Here is a 14,078-nt window from a genome sequence, read left to right on the forward strand (position 1 = left end):
AACATGAGTAGAAAACATTAATAGAAAAAGCCACTCTAATTAAAGTTTGCATGTTATTGTAATGTTGACAAAGGTAAATATGAATAATAAAAATGAAAGGAATCAAATACTGAATGAGACTTTCAAGGAAAATTGATCCAGACTTTCCACTAAACCACCAGCAATTCACATATTCTCTGTGATTGAGGATGTCTGTTCAGTGTGGTGCTTCACTTAATCGTGCATGTGCTCAGATATCCAATACATAACACAAGTACATTACTTCCTCTACTCCTGCTTCCGTGAGAGTTATCTGTCCATCTTATTTTCAGAGAAAGTGTTGATGATGTTTTATTTTCATTCATATAGTTAAATGATTTTGACATAGTGGGAATTGCTGTTTTTAGGATAGTAAAATTATTTGGAAGCAAATAATTCTCAAACAACAATGAGATTAAGTTCAGATAATCTATGTAATGTTAGTTAAGGAGTAAATATTGGGCAGCTTTTTTTGAATGGTGTCTCAGTATCTTTTATGTTTAAATGATAGGTTATATTGTGGTTCAGTTTAGGATTTCAGACAAAATGGACAGTAATAAGAATCAAATCTGACAACACATTTAGACAATCAGTTCAATTGGCTGGATGGCTCATTTGTGATTTCAGTGATGCCAATAGCATGGGTTCAATTCCTGTACCGGTTGGGGTGTGGTGACCCTCAGGTTAAACCACCACCAGTTGTTTCTCCCCAATGAGAGAACAGCCTTTGGTCCTACAAGACCACAAGAAATAAGAACAGGAATAGCCATTCAGCCTCTTGAGCTTGATTCGCCATTCAATAAGATCATGGTTGATCTAATACTCATCATGACCATTTTCCTGCCCTTTTTCCATAGCCCTTGATTCTGTTACTGATCTACCTATCTCAGACTTAAATATACACAAGGTCTTTGCTTCCACAACTACCCATGCCAAGAAGGTCCAAAGGCTCACAACTCTAAGAGAAGAAATTCCTCCTCATTTAAATCTTAAATTGGTATCCTTTTATTCTGAGACTATACCCTCTGATCCTCAACTCTTTTGAGGAGAAACATCCTCAGCATTTACCCTGTCAAACACCTTTAAAATTGCATATGTTTCAATGAGATCACCTGTCATTCTTCTAAATTCCAACATTTAAAGTCCCAAGCTATTTAGCATTTGCTCAAATAACATTTCCTCCAGAGAACATCCTAGTGAACCTTCTCTGTACTGCTTCCAAGTAAATAGTATCCCTTTTTAAAGGGGACCAAAACTGCTGAGTACTCTAGATGCAATCTTGCCATCACCTTGTACAGTTGCAGTAAGACTTTCTTACCCTCATATTGTAATCCTCTTGAAATGAGGGCCAATAGTCCATTAAACTTCCTGACAGTTATCGGGGATTATGACAATTACAAATAAAAGGTCTACTTTGCAGTTAACTTTCTGAAACAGTGAGGCATGGAGAAATCATGTGAGTGAAAATTTTTAAGAAACTATTTTTCCAAAGAAAATGGAGTCGTGGCTCAACGTGGCACATACCTTTTGAATGAAGCACCGCTTTGAAAAAATTCCAATTTGCAAGATTTACAATATTTAAATTTATATTTTCAATGCCAACAGCTTCCCTGGGTGGGTTATGAACACTTATGATTTTTTTTTAAGGTTTAATTTTAGAATATTTATATTGAAGAGGTTTCCTGCATTTACCATAAATCCTCACTTTCATTATTCTTGCAGATGATTAATTCAATTTTCTGGTATGGCTTGTGCATTTTTTATGCTTAGGGAGACAACATCTTAAGTTAAACAAATCTGTTAGTTTTAAAAGGTTTGGCACTTGTTTGAAAGAAAACACAACCACATTTAGTACAGGTACATTGGGTGTTTGTTTGGTAGCTTTACACGGGACAGTCCAGTTATTTGTTACTGTTGGTCTGTCAATTGAATTTCAGGTAACCATGAAGGATTCTTCTTCTCAACCTCTTCCTCCAAATTATTATGCCGTGAAAGACGAACACCTCTGCTAATTAAAAACAAATACCCAGAAAATCCCACCTCGCCTCGAAATCTGTTAAAAATGTGAGAAAGAAAGAAGTTCCCTGATTTCCACAGTATAAACAAAAAGTAACAATTATGTATTTAACCCTAACAGTGAACACTAACCAAAACTATTCACAAACAGAACATTATTTCTATTAAATAACCACTATCCCTTAGAATTGAACACAATTCTATTAGTATGCAGTTCCATTAACACAATTGGCTCAGTGGTTAGCACTGCTGCCTCATAGCACCAGGGACCCAGGTTTGATTCCTGCCTTGGGTGGAGTTTGCACATTCTCCCCATGTCTGTGTGGGTTTCCTTCAGGTGCTCCGGTTTCCTCCCACAATCCAAAGATATGCAGGTTAGGTGAATTGGTCAAACTAAATTGCCCATAGTCAGGGGTGAATATGGGGAATGGGTGGGTTTGAATGGATGGGAATTTGGAGGGTTGGCAGGACTTGTTGGGCCAAAGGGCCTGTTCCCATACTGTAGGGAATCAAATCTAATCTTAATCTCTTAAAGTGCGCATAGATGGTCTTCTCCTCTTCTTTCACTCTTCTCTGACTCTGCTGTTTTCTCCTGGGTGGTCTTGTTTTTCCTGCTTTTACAGGAAATGGTACCTTTTGATAGATATTGCCTGAGATTTCTTTGAGAGTAAGATGTTTATTTCTTTGGATGGCATTTGCTCTCCAGTTCTACTGCATAATTTAAATTAATCAACTAAATTAGAATTGTTATCAATACAGCAACCAAACTCAGGCATCCATTTAACAGCCAACTGTTGCTTTGGTACAGCCCATCTCTTAGCTATTCTGTGTTTGAGCAGTTATGGTTGTACTCTAAAATTCAGCAAACACTTAAAGTGATTTGGAGGTGCTGGCTTTCAGGACAACACCATACAACCCTGTCACAGCAGAAACTGCAAGACATGTCAATGTCGACACAGATACCACTATTACACGTGGGGACACCACACACCATGTACGCGACAAGTACTCATGTAACTTGGCCAACGTTATCTATCTGTAGGCAAGGATGTCCTGAGGCATGATACGTTGGTGAGACTGCATAGACGCTACAGCAATGGATGAATGGACACCATACAACAATCAACAGACAGGAGTGTTCTCTCCCCATTGGAGAACACTTCAGCAGTTTGGAATATTCAACCTCGGACCTTCGGGTGACCATCCTCCAAGGCGGACTTCAGGAAAGGTAACAATGCAAAGTGGCTGAGCCTAGGCTGATAGCCAAGTTTGGTACCCATGGGGGTGGCCTCAAATGTGATCTTGGGTTCATGCCACACTACAGGTGACCCCACTGCACTACCCACTCTCTCTCTCTTTCTCATACACACACACACACACACATTCTACAGACTCTCTCTCATATGGTCACACATACACAACTACACATGCACCCTCTCACAGACTTATGCTCACACAATACACAGATACATAGGCACACATTCTCTCACAGACACTCATCTACACCACCACCCCCACCCCCACCACCCAACCCCCCACCCCACCACCATCCACCCCCACCACCCCCCCACCCCCACCCCACCCCCAACATTCAAATCAGAACCAATCAAAATAAATGGTTATACGTTCAGCCAGTTCTAATGGATGTCAATATCAATGTGGCCATTTCAATGATTGCAGAACCAGTCTTTAACCAGTCTTTAAGACTAGCTAAACTGAGAACCTCCAGCAGAGAGACCTTATAGATAAGGGTACAACTCCAGTTCCAATGTCTTATGAGAAGCAGCTGATTATAGTAAAAGGCTTTGGCCCAAACTTGATGGGGCAAAATTGGTTGTGAAAGGTTCACCTAGATTCATAGAATTGCAACAGTGTGGAAACAGGTCATTTGGCCTAACTGATCCATGCCAACCCTCCAAAGAGCATCTCTCCCAGACCCATCCCCATACCTTATATGTCCCATGGCTAACCAACCTAGCCTGCACATCTCCTGAAAACTATAGGCAATTTAGCATGGCCAATTCACCTAACCTGCATATCTTTTGACTGTAAGCGGAAACCCACACATTAACGGGGTGAATGTGCAAACTCCACACAGACAGTCATCCAAGTGTGGAATCAAACACAGGTCTCTGGTGCTGTCAGGCAGCAGCACTAACCACTGAACCAGCATGCTGACCTTGAGATTGGCTTGATGTTTTACAATAAGAAAATGGCTGCTTGAGTGAAGTCCTATTTAAACACCAGGAAGTTTTGCAGGCAGGTCTAGGAACTATCAAAAGAGCCAAGGGCACCTTAAATGTTGACCAGGAAGCAATTCCTTTCTTCTGCATGGCTCACCCAGTGCCATTTGCCTCACAAGCAAAAGTAGAGGTAGAAATCAGAAGGCTGGAAAGCAAATGAATCTTCCAACCAGTCCAGTTTTCAGAATGGATAGCACCAGTCATATTAATTGTGAAGCTGAGTGGGTTGGTTCACCTTTGTGGGGATTTTAAACAATTGTTATATTATTTTTCACAGCTGAATAAATCCTGCGCATGGAGGATTTATACGCAAAGCTGGCAAGAGGGTAGTCCTTCATGTAGCTGAACATGATCCATGTATACTTGCAATTGTGGTTAGATGGGGATTCACAGAATTATCCTACAATTAACACTCAAAGGGTTTGTACCAATATATGAGATTACCATTTGGAGTATTATTAGCTTGTGCCATTTTTCAATAGATGATATAAGGTCTACCCCAGGTCACCATCTGTCTAGATGATCTGTTAGCATGGAAGACCAATAAGGAGCACTTAGAGAACTTGGACATGGTCCTTAGACATTTCTACCAGGTCAGAGCACACCTTAAAAAGGAAAAATTGTGTATTCCAAGAACCCCAAGTGACTGACTCAGACTATGAACTCAATAAGACTGGGTTACACCCATTGGAAGACAAAGTAAGAATAACCAAACGTGCCTCAGCTTCCATGTCTGTACCAGAGCTTAGATTATTCCTTGGGCTGGTGAATTATTATGGAAAGTTCATACATAACCTGGCATTCATTCTAGCACATTTGGATCAGCTCTTAGTAAAGGGTCGCAAAATGGTCACATTTCCCTTTCAGGGAAGTGAAGAAACAGCTGTCGTCATCTAAGATGTTGGCACACTATGATCCCAAGTGAGATCTGTGATTGACATGCGACGCCACCCCCATACATCATCAGGATAGTATTAACTCATAGATGGCACAATGGAGAGGAATGCCCAAAAGCAAATGGATTCAGACAAATACAGGGTATAAATACCATCCAGATAGAGAAGCAAGGTTTTGCAGTCATTTTTGGAGTCAGAAAGTTCCACCAGTACCTTATTTTGACACAAAGTGTACAAGGTAGATCCATCCACAGCTTCAGGCTGAGTTCAGTGGTGAAGAATAAATGCGTATAATTATAAGTTGGAACGCCATCCAGCAGGCACAGTAGCAAATGTAGATGGATTGAGCCATCTCCCACTGATAGAAACATAATCAGCCATTCCACAACTGGAAGAGTCACTAATGGCTTTAAATTTCAAGCCAAATTTAATGTCATAGCTGACAACATTAGACTTTGAACTCAGAAAGGTCTAGTACTGGCAAAACTAAAATAGCTGGTGGTAATGGCCATCACAACCAGAACTGAAACCTTGTTGCATCCAAAGAGATCAAATCACAGTAGAGGATGGCATATTCTTATAGGCAGTAAAAGTGATTGTCCTCAGCAAAGATAACTGTGAGATAGTAGCTGAACTTCAGCAGGGTCATTCAGGGATTTCCAAAATAAAGATGATGGTGAGAAGTTGTGTGGTGGCCAGGATTGAATGCAGACATAGCTGCATTGGTGGGGCATTTCCCAGAATGCCAGCCATGAAAAGATTACCACCAACAGCTCCCCTACATTTGTGGGAATGGCCGGGTGAACCAGGGCTCAGTTACATGTTTATTATGTAGGTTTTTTCATGGCTTCACTGTCCTTTGTTATTGTGAATGCCCACTCAAAGCAGCTGGATGCATATAGACCTTATTCATCAAACATGGGAATGAGAATAGAAAAAACTGAACATATTTTAGAACATATGGACTCTGGGAAATGTTGGTCACAGATAATTGGCCATCATTTACTAGCAAGGGCTTTAAGTATTTCCTAACCTCAAACAGCATTCAACATATAAGGATTGCTCCATATCACCCATTATAGAGTCATAGAGATCTCTATGACTAGCATAGAAAGAGACCCTTCAGTTGTCCATGGTGACCAAATATCCCAACCTAATCTAGCCTCACCTGCCAGCATCCAGCCCCATATCCCTCCATACCGTTCCTGTTCCAGATGCCTTTTAAATGCTGCAATTTTACGAGCCTCCACCACTTCCTCTGACAGCCCATTCCACACACACACTACGCTCGGTGTTAAAAAATTGCCCCTTAGGTCTCTTTTATATCTTTCCTATCTCACCATAAACCTATGTCCTCTAGTTCTGGATTCCCCACCCCAGGGACCTTGTTTATTTACCCTATCCATGCCCCTCATGATTTTATAAGCCTCTACATCCCTCAGCCTCCAACACTCCAGGGAAAACAGCCACAGCCTACTTAGCCTCTTCCTATAGCTCAAATCCTCCATCCTGGCAATATCCTTATAAATCTTTTCTGAACCCTTTCACATTTCACAACATCCTTCCGACAGGAAGGAGACCAGAATTGCATGCAATATTCTAAACATGGTTTAACCAACCTGTACAACATGACCTCCCAACTCCTGTACTCAATACTCTGACCAAAGAAGGAAAGCATACCAAATGCCTTCTTCAGTATCCTATCTACCTGCAACTCTACTTTCAAGGAGTTATGATTAGATTAGATTACTTACAGTGTGGAAACAGGCCCTTCGGCCCAACAAGTCCACACCGACCTGCCAAAGCGCAACCCACCCATACCCCTACATCTACCCCTTACCTAACACTATGGGCAATTTAGCATGGCCAATTCACCTGACCCGCACATCTTTGGACTGTGGGAGGAAACCGGAGCACCCGGAGGAAACCCACGCAGACACGGGGAGAACGTGCAAACTCCACACAGTCAGTCGGCTGAGACGGGAATTGAATCCAGGTCCCTGGCGCTGTGAGGCAGCAGTGCTAACGACTGTGCCACCATGCCGCTCAAGATCTTGCACTCTAAGGTCGCTTTGTTTGGAAACACTCTCTAGGATCATACCATTAAGTGTATAGGTCCTGATAATATTTGCTTTTCCAAAATGCAGCACCTCACATTTATCTCAATTAAACTCCATGTGCCACTTTGGTCTTATCTAGTGGTCTCACAGAAAAAGCAGTCCAAGCTTTGAAGTTAGGCTTAAAGAAATAGCCTACAGTTTCACTAAATATCAAACTGTCCCAGTTCCTATTTGGTTATAGAATCAACCCTTGTGCAACTACAGGGATAGCTCCAGAAGAGTTTCTATTAGAGAGGAGATTTCATTCCAGGTTAAATCTAATTTTCAGGGATGGTGGGGGGGGGGGGGGGGTTGGGGAGGAAGGTTGTAACATCATCAGGAACACCAGTGCCAGACACAAGACTCCACAAAGCAAGAATAACCATTCTTCAGGGGACGACATTTGCTGTAGGAACCACAGGAATGGCCCTACAAGTGTAAGAGGCATGGTGGATGTGAGGTCAGGTCGAGTGACATATGAATTTCAAATTATGAAGTTCAGTACGATGGTACTGAAAAAGCATATGGACCATATGAAATTTGCAAACTCTCAAATGGGATCAGAGCAAAACATACCCAGCTCCTCTGAGCAGTCAAGAAGACTTTCAGAACCCATGGGTTCTCCCTCTCTGTCAAGCATTGAAGAGACTTCAGATTCTGAGATGGACACATTGGATATCACAACCCAAAGCCTTTGCTGTATAAAGAAGAGAATCGAGTTCTTCCGAGATGCTTTGAGTGCAAGAGGCAAGCTATGTGCTGCCTATATCAAAGGCAAAAACTGAGTGCCAGTGCGTAATGCCCTAAAGAGGTACTATATAAAAAATGAACAGGCCTATTCGCAGGCCTCCGAGGGGGAGGGAAGTAATGATTGTCATGAAGTCAGCCAGGTGGACATCATAGAATGAGTTTCTTGGTTGGCGTTGTTAATCTGGTCCAACCAGATAATCCTGACTGATAGGTGAAAACAGAAGTGCCAGACATCCTATCACACTGAGAGCCAGCTCTGAGAGAGCTGGATAAGTATCAAAGACCTGCCATGTGTAAATAAAGATCTGGTGATATGATACACACTTCTCTGGACTTAGTTCAACATGCACCTGTAGCTCACCCACGCATTATGGATTTCTTGGCATGACACTGTTTAAAGGTCAGCCATACACCTGTCAAGCACTGGCAGTCTGAGCTGCTCTGCATGGTTCCAGTCAAATGTTTAAAACATTTTGGACAGGAGAAACAGGTACCTCACTTTCTTGGCAGTTATGGAGGTCCTGGTGGACAGTGAATTTGCCTTGGGATGGCATGGAGGAGCAAACAACGGATTGGAGTGACTAAATTGCCTTGCAACTTTCATGTTATAAATTGTTGCTGTCTCATTCCTATCCAGCAGTTGGGAGATTAATATGCAGCTAGCTAATGAGCTGACATTGCACAATAACAAGGATGTTAATACATACAAATATGCATTTCACTGGCAAGAATCTTGTCTTGCAGTTCAAAGTTTAGATGGTAAAGGGGGTTTTTACCTCTTGACAATCGACAAACTCCTGACTACTCCTCTCTCTCAATTATCCCAATTTTCTTGTCATTGGCCATACTGTTCAGTGGCTGGGAAAATTCCACCCCAAATTTCTTTCTTTCAACACTTGGTCCTTATCTCTGCTGAATTGGTCCAGAGGTAACATGGAGACTAGTACACATTATCAATAAAACTTTTCTTTAAGCAAAAAAAACATGCATTTGCTTTCATAGCACATTTTACTTGCGGCTTTTCTTGAAATTTTCCTTTTTTTAAATTTCTGTGCTTGCTCTTTGTTACAAAGATAGCTTTTATTTACAACAACCTTTGTATATTACCATTCAAATATTTGAATTGATTTTGATGACAGCATTTGATTTTTAACCTTGGATGTCAACTCTACTTACCATACCAGGCCAGAAATGGGCTGTGTTTAATAAGATAAGCTTGTGATTTTGCTTTCACAAAGAACAATGCAGCATGTGGAAACAGCAAAATGAAATCATTTCATTTTTGGAAAAGCACAGCAGGTCAGGCAGCATCCGAGAAGCAGGAGAATCAACATTTCAGGCATAAGGCCTTCATCAGGCCTGTGCCCGAAACATCGATTCTTCTGCTCCTCGGATGCTGTGCTTTTCCATCATCAACTCTGATCTCTAGCACCTGCAGCACTCACTTTCTCCTCATTTCATTTTCTGCCTGGAGTGGGTTAATCAGAACAAGAGGTACAAAGCGGGCATTTGGAAGTTATTGGGCTAGTATAGGTTAGCTAGGATTCGGTCGGCGCAACATCGAGGGCCGAAGGGCCTGTACTGCGCTGTATCCTTCTATGTTCTATGTTCTATTCAGAATGTCCACTGTCAATTATTGAACCTGTGTATATTAGTTTGCACAACATTCGCTAATTATGCCTGCGTGATCCTATGGCATTTTATATTTTGTTATCACAGACTGAAGTATATATTCATCTTGGCATTTGTGATATTGAAGACCATGGCTTCTGGAAATGATTCAACTAAGTTATTAGGTAAATCTGCGTATTGTTTAAATTCCAATCAAAATGTCTCCATTTTAATTTCCCTAAATGGACCAGTTTGCCGTAACATGGATCCCTCTGGCAATCTGTTTATAAATTCACGCAAACATTGCAAGAAAATCAGAAAAAAGAAATGGGCTGAGATGTCCTGAAACACCAGACATAAAATTTTACATAATCTTTGTTCTTAACTAGGTAAAGGGCAAATTGAAGATATAATATTTTCGAGATGTTGCAGTTTCCAGTGCCAAGTAGTCCATTATGTATGCACTTCACAATGTGAACTGACTCTTTGCAATAACACTGACATAAATGATACACTCATTACTTGCTACATTCAATTTACATACTATTTTATCTTGGACTGCAATATAATCATGAAAAGATTAATTACTAAAACAACACAGTAGATATCCTTTTACTTTATAAAACATATCTTAACCAATTTGGTCCACACTCTCAATGTCATTAAACAAACTGAAACTATTCTAAATAGAAATGGGTTGTTTTTTATTAGAAGGAGCATAAGTAATAACCATTATAAAATAGGAAACTTATCAAATTTGTTTCTTTTTGTTGGTTATCTACTATATCATCAATCATGACAAGCCCATGTGTAAAGCAGATGTTGCACACTTCTTCTCCAGGACCAGTTGGACATGGGCTGATAGAAATGCAGCAAGATTAGCCATCCCCTCGGGCCATGTCCAATCTGGATTTGTTGACAGCCACCTTGATAAAGCCTGGAGCAGACCTAAAGAAATGTTCCAATTTAAACAACTGATCCTGAGCACCTGATGATCAACAATGTATTTAAAACTTTGGCCACAGATGAAGTGCCAATTGCCTGGAGGATCACTAATGTGGTTTATTTGTTCAAAAAGGGCAGCAAAGATAGGACAGATAATTACAGACCAGTTAGTTTGATGTCAGTGGTTAGGGAAACTATTGGAAAACTAAAGGATAGGATTAATCAACACCTGAAAAGGTGGAGATTGATCAGGAATAGGCAGCACAGATTTGTTGGAGGGAGATCCTGGATTAAAGTGGTGCTGGAAAAGCACAGTAGCTCAGGCAGCATCTGAGGAGCAGGAAAATCGACATTTTGGGCAAAAGCCCTTTCCCCGAAACGTCTATTTTCCTGCTCCTCGGATGCTGCCTAAACTGCTGTGCTTTTCCAGCAGCACTTTAATCCAGATCTGGTTTCCAGCATCTGCAGTTATTGTTTTTACCCCTGGAGGGAGATCCTGTCTGACCAATTGAGATTTTTGAAAAGATGATTAAATGTATTGAGTGTAGTTAATGTAGTTTACATAGACTCCAATAAGGCATTTAACAAGGGACCTTTTGGACCAGTCTTCTATGTGTTAAGAGCCATAGGATCCAAGGCAAGTTGCTAAACTGGATCCAAAACTGGCTTACAACTAGGAGGCAAAAAGTGAAGAATTGCTTTTGGAATAGAAGTCCATGACCAACAGTTTACCACAAGGCTCAATGCTGGGACTTGGTTGTGAATATAGAAGGTATTAGTAGTAAGTTTTCAGACGACAAAAAAAATGGTGGTTATTCATAGTAAGGAGGATGGTTCAGGCCACAGTCTGGTATTGATCAGTTAATAAATAGAATAGACAATATCAGAGTTTAATCAAAAAAAAAGTGCGAGGTGATGTATTTTGTAATGTCTTGAGTAATCCAAGATGGAGGGCAGGAAAAAGTTGTGGCTGTAGGAGCTGCTCCTTTTTTGTAAGGATTTTAGGTGTTGAAGGTGATTTTCTTGAATCCAGGAGCAGCAATTACTGTTTAAATGTTGTTGCATTGTTTTGGAATTTTGGGGAAAAAATATCAAAATGATGGGTTAACTCCAGGGAAGGTAGGACGAGTAGGCAGGTAGTATAGGAGTCTTCTGTGGCTATCCAAATTTCAAACAAGTATGCTGTTTTGGAAAATGTAGGGCATGATGGACTCTCAGGGGAATATAGGTAAAAAAAAATGACTGCAGATGCTGGAAACCAGATTCTGGATCAGTGGTGCTGGAAGAGCACAGCAGTTCAGGCAGCATCCAACGAGCAGCGAAATCGACGATTCGGGCAAAAACCCTCAGGGGAATATAGCGTGAACAGCCAAGGTTTTGTCATTGAGGCTGGGTCTAATGTAATGAGGCATATGTCGGTATCCAAGCAATCGATTGTGATGGGGGACCTTCCAGTCAGAGGCACAGACAAAAGCTTCTGTGGCCAGCAGTGAAAAATTAGAATGGTGCATTATCTTCCTGGTATCAGGATTGAGGATATCTCAGAAAAGGCGCAGAATGTTCTCAATTGGGAGAGGGACCAGCAGGAGATCGTTGTACACGTTGGAACTAACGACATAGGAACGGAAAAGGATGAGATTTTAAAGGGAGAATATAAAAATAGTTAGGCAGGAATTTAAAAAGGATGTCCTCAAGGGTAGTATTGCCTGGATTATTCCCTATGCTATTAGCTAGTGAGGGTAGCTGAAAATGTATTGCTGGAAAAGCGCAGCAGGTCAGGCAGCATCCAAGGAACAGGAAATTCGACGTTTCGGGCATAAGCCCTTCCTGAAGAAGGGCTTATGCCCGAAACGTCGAATTTCCTGTTCCTTGGATGTTGCCTGACCTGCTGCGCTTTTCCAGCAACACATTTTCAGCTCTGATCTCCAGCATCTGCAGACCTCACTTTCTCCTCGCCAGTGAGGGTAGGAATAGGAGGCTAAAACAGATGAATGCATGGCTGAGGAGCAAGTGCAGGGGAAAAGGATTCACATTTTTGGATCATTGGAACTTCTTCTGGGGTAGAATTGACTGCACAAGAAGAACAGATTGCACCTGAATTGGAAGGGGACTAAATATACTGGCAGGGAGATTTGCTAGAGCTACTCGGGAGGATTTGAACTAGTAAAGTTGGGGGGTGATGGGGGGGAGGGCTTGCAGTCATGGCACCCAGGGAAATAGTGAGGAAAGAGACCAATCTAAGACTGGTACAGTTGGAAAAAGAAGCGAGTCAAATAGTCCCAGCATGCAGGAATAAAGCAGAGAACAAGATTAGACTTACAGTGTGGAAACAGGCCCTCCGGCCCAACAAGTCCACACCGACCCGCCGAAGCGCAACCCACCCATACCCCTACATTTACCCCTTACCTAACACTGCGGGCAATTTAGCATGGCCAATTCACCTGAGCCGCACATCTTTGGACTGTGGGAGGAAACCGGAGCACCCGGAGGAAACCCACGCAGACACGGGGAGAACGTGCAAACTCCACACAGTCAGTCGCCTGAGTCGGGAATTGAACCCGGGTCTACAGGCGCTGTGAGGCAGCAGTGCTAACCACTGTGCCACCGTGCCGCCCACGAAGATGGACCGATACATTAAACCGCATTTACTTCAATGCAAGAGGTCTAAGAGGGAAGGCAGATGAACTCAGGGCATGATTAGGAACATAGGACTGGGACATCATAGTTACAGAAATGTGGTTCAGAGATAGATAATCTGGCAGCTTAATGTTCCAGAATACAAATGGTATAGGAAGGATAGGGGCGGGAGGAGGACAAGAGTGAAGGGAGAGTGCCATTTTTGATAAGGGATAGCATTACTGCTATATTTAAAGAGGATATTCCTGGGAATATATCCAGGGGAGGTATTTGGATGGAACTGATAAATGAGAAAAGGGATGATCACCTTTTTTGGGATTGTATTATAGATCCCCTAATAATCAGTGGGAAATTGAGAAACAAATTTGTCAGATTTCAGTTGCTAGTAAGAATAATAGGGTGGTTATGGTAGGGGATTTTAACTTTCCAAACATGAACCGGGACTGCCATAGTGTTAAGAGTTTAGATGGAAAGGAATTTGTTAAGTGTGTACAAGAAAATTTTCTGACTCAGTATGTGGATGTACCTACTAAGGAAGGTGGAAAACTTGACCTACCCTTGGGAAATAAGGCAGGGCAGGTGACTGAGGTGTCAGTGGGGGAGCACTTTTTGGCCAGTGACCATAATTCTATTAGTTTTAAAACAGTGATGGAAAAGGGTAGACCAGATCTAAAAGTTGAAGCTCTAAATTGGAGAAAGGCCAATTTTGACGGTATTAGGCAAGAACCTTTAAAAGCTAATTAGGGGCAGATGTTCACAGGTAAAGGGATGGCTGGAAAATAGGAAGCCTTCAGAAATGAGATAACGAGAGTCTAGAGACAGCATATTCCTGTTTGGGTGAGAGGAAAAGTAGGGAATGCTGG

This window comes from Hemiscyllium ocellatum, chromosome 16, assembly GCF_020745735.1.
Source record: "Hemiscyllium ocellatum isolate sHemOce1 chromosome 16, sHemOce1.pat.X.cur, whole genome shotgun sequence".
Lineage (NCBI taxonomy): Eukaryota > Metazoa > Chordata > Chondrichthyes > Orectolobiformes > Hemiscylliidae > Hemiscyllium > Hemiscyllium ocellatum.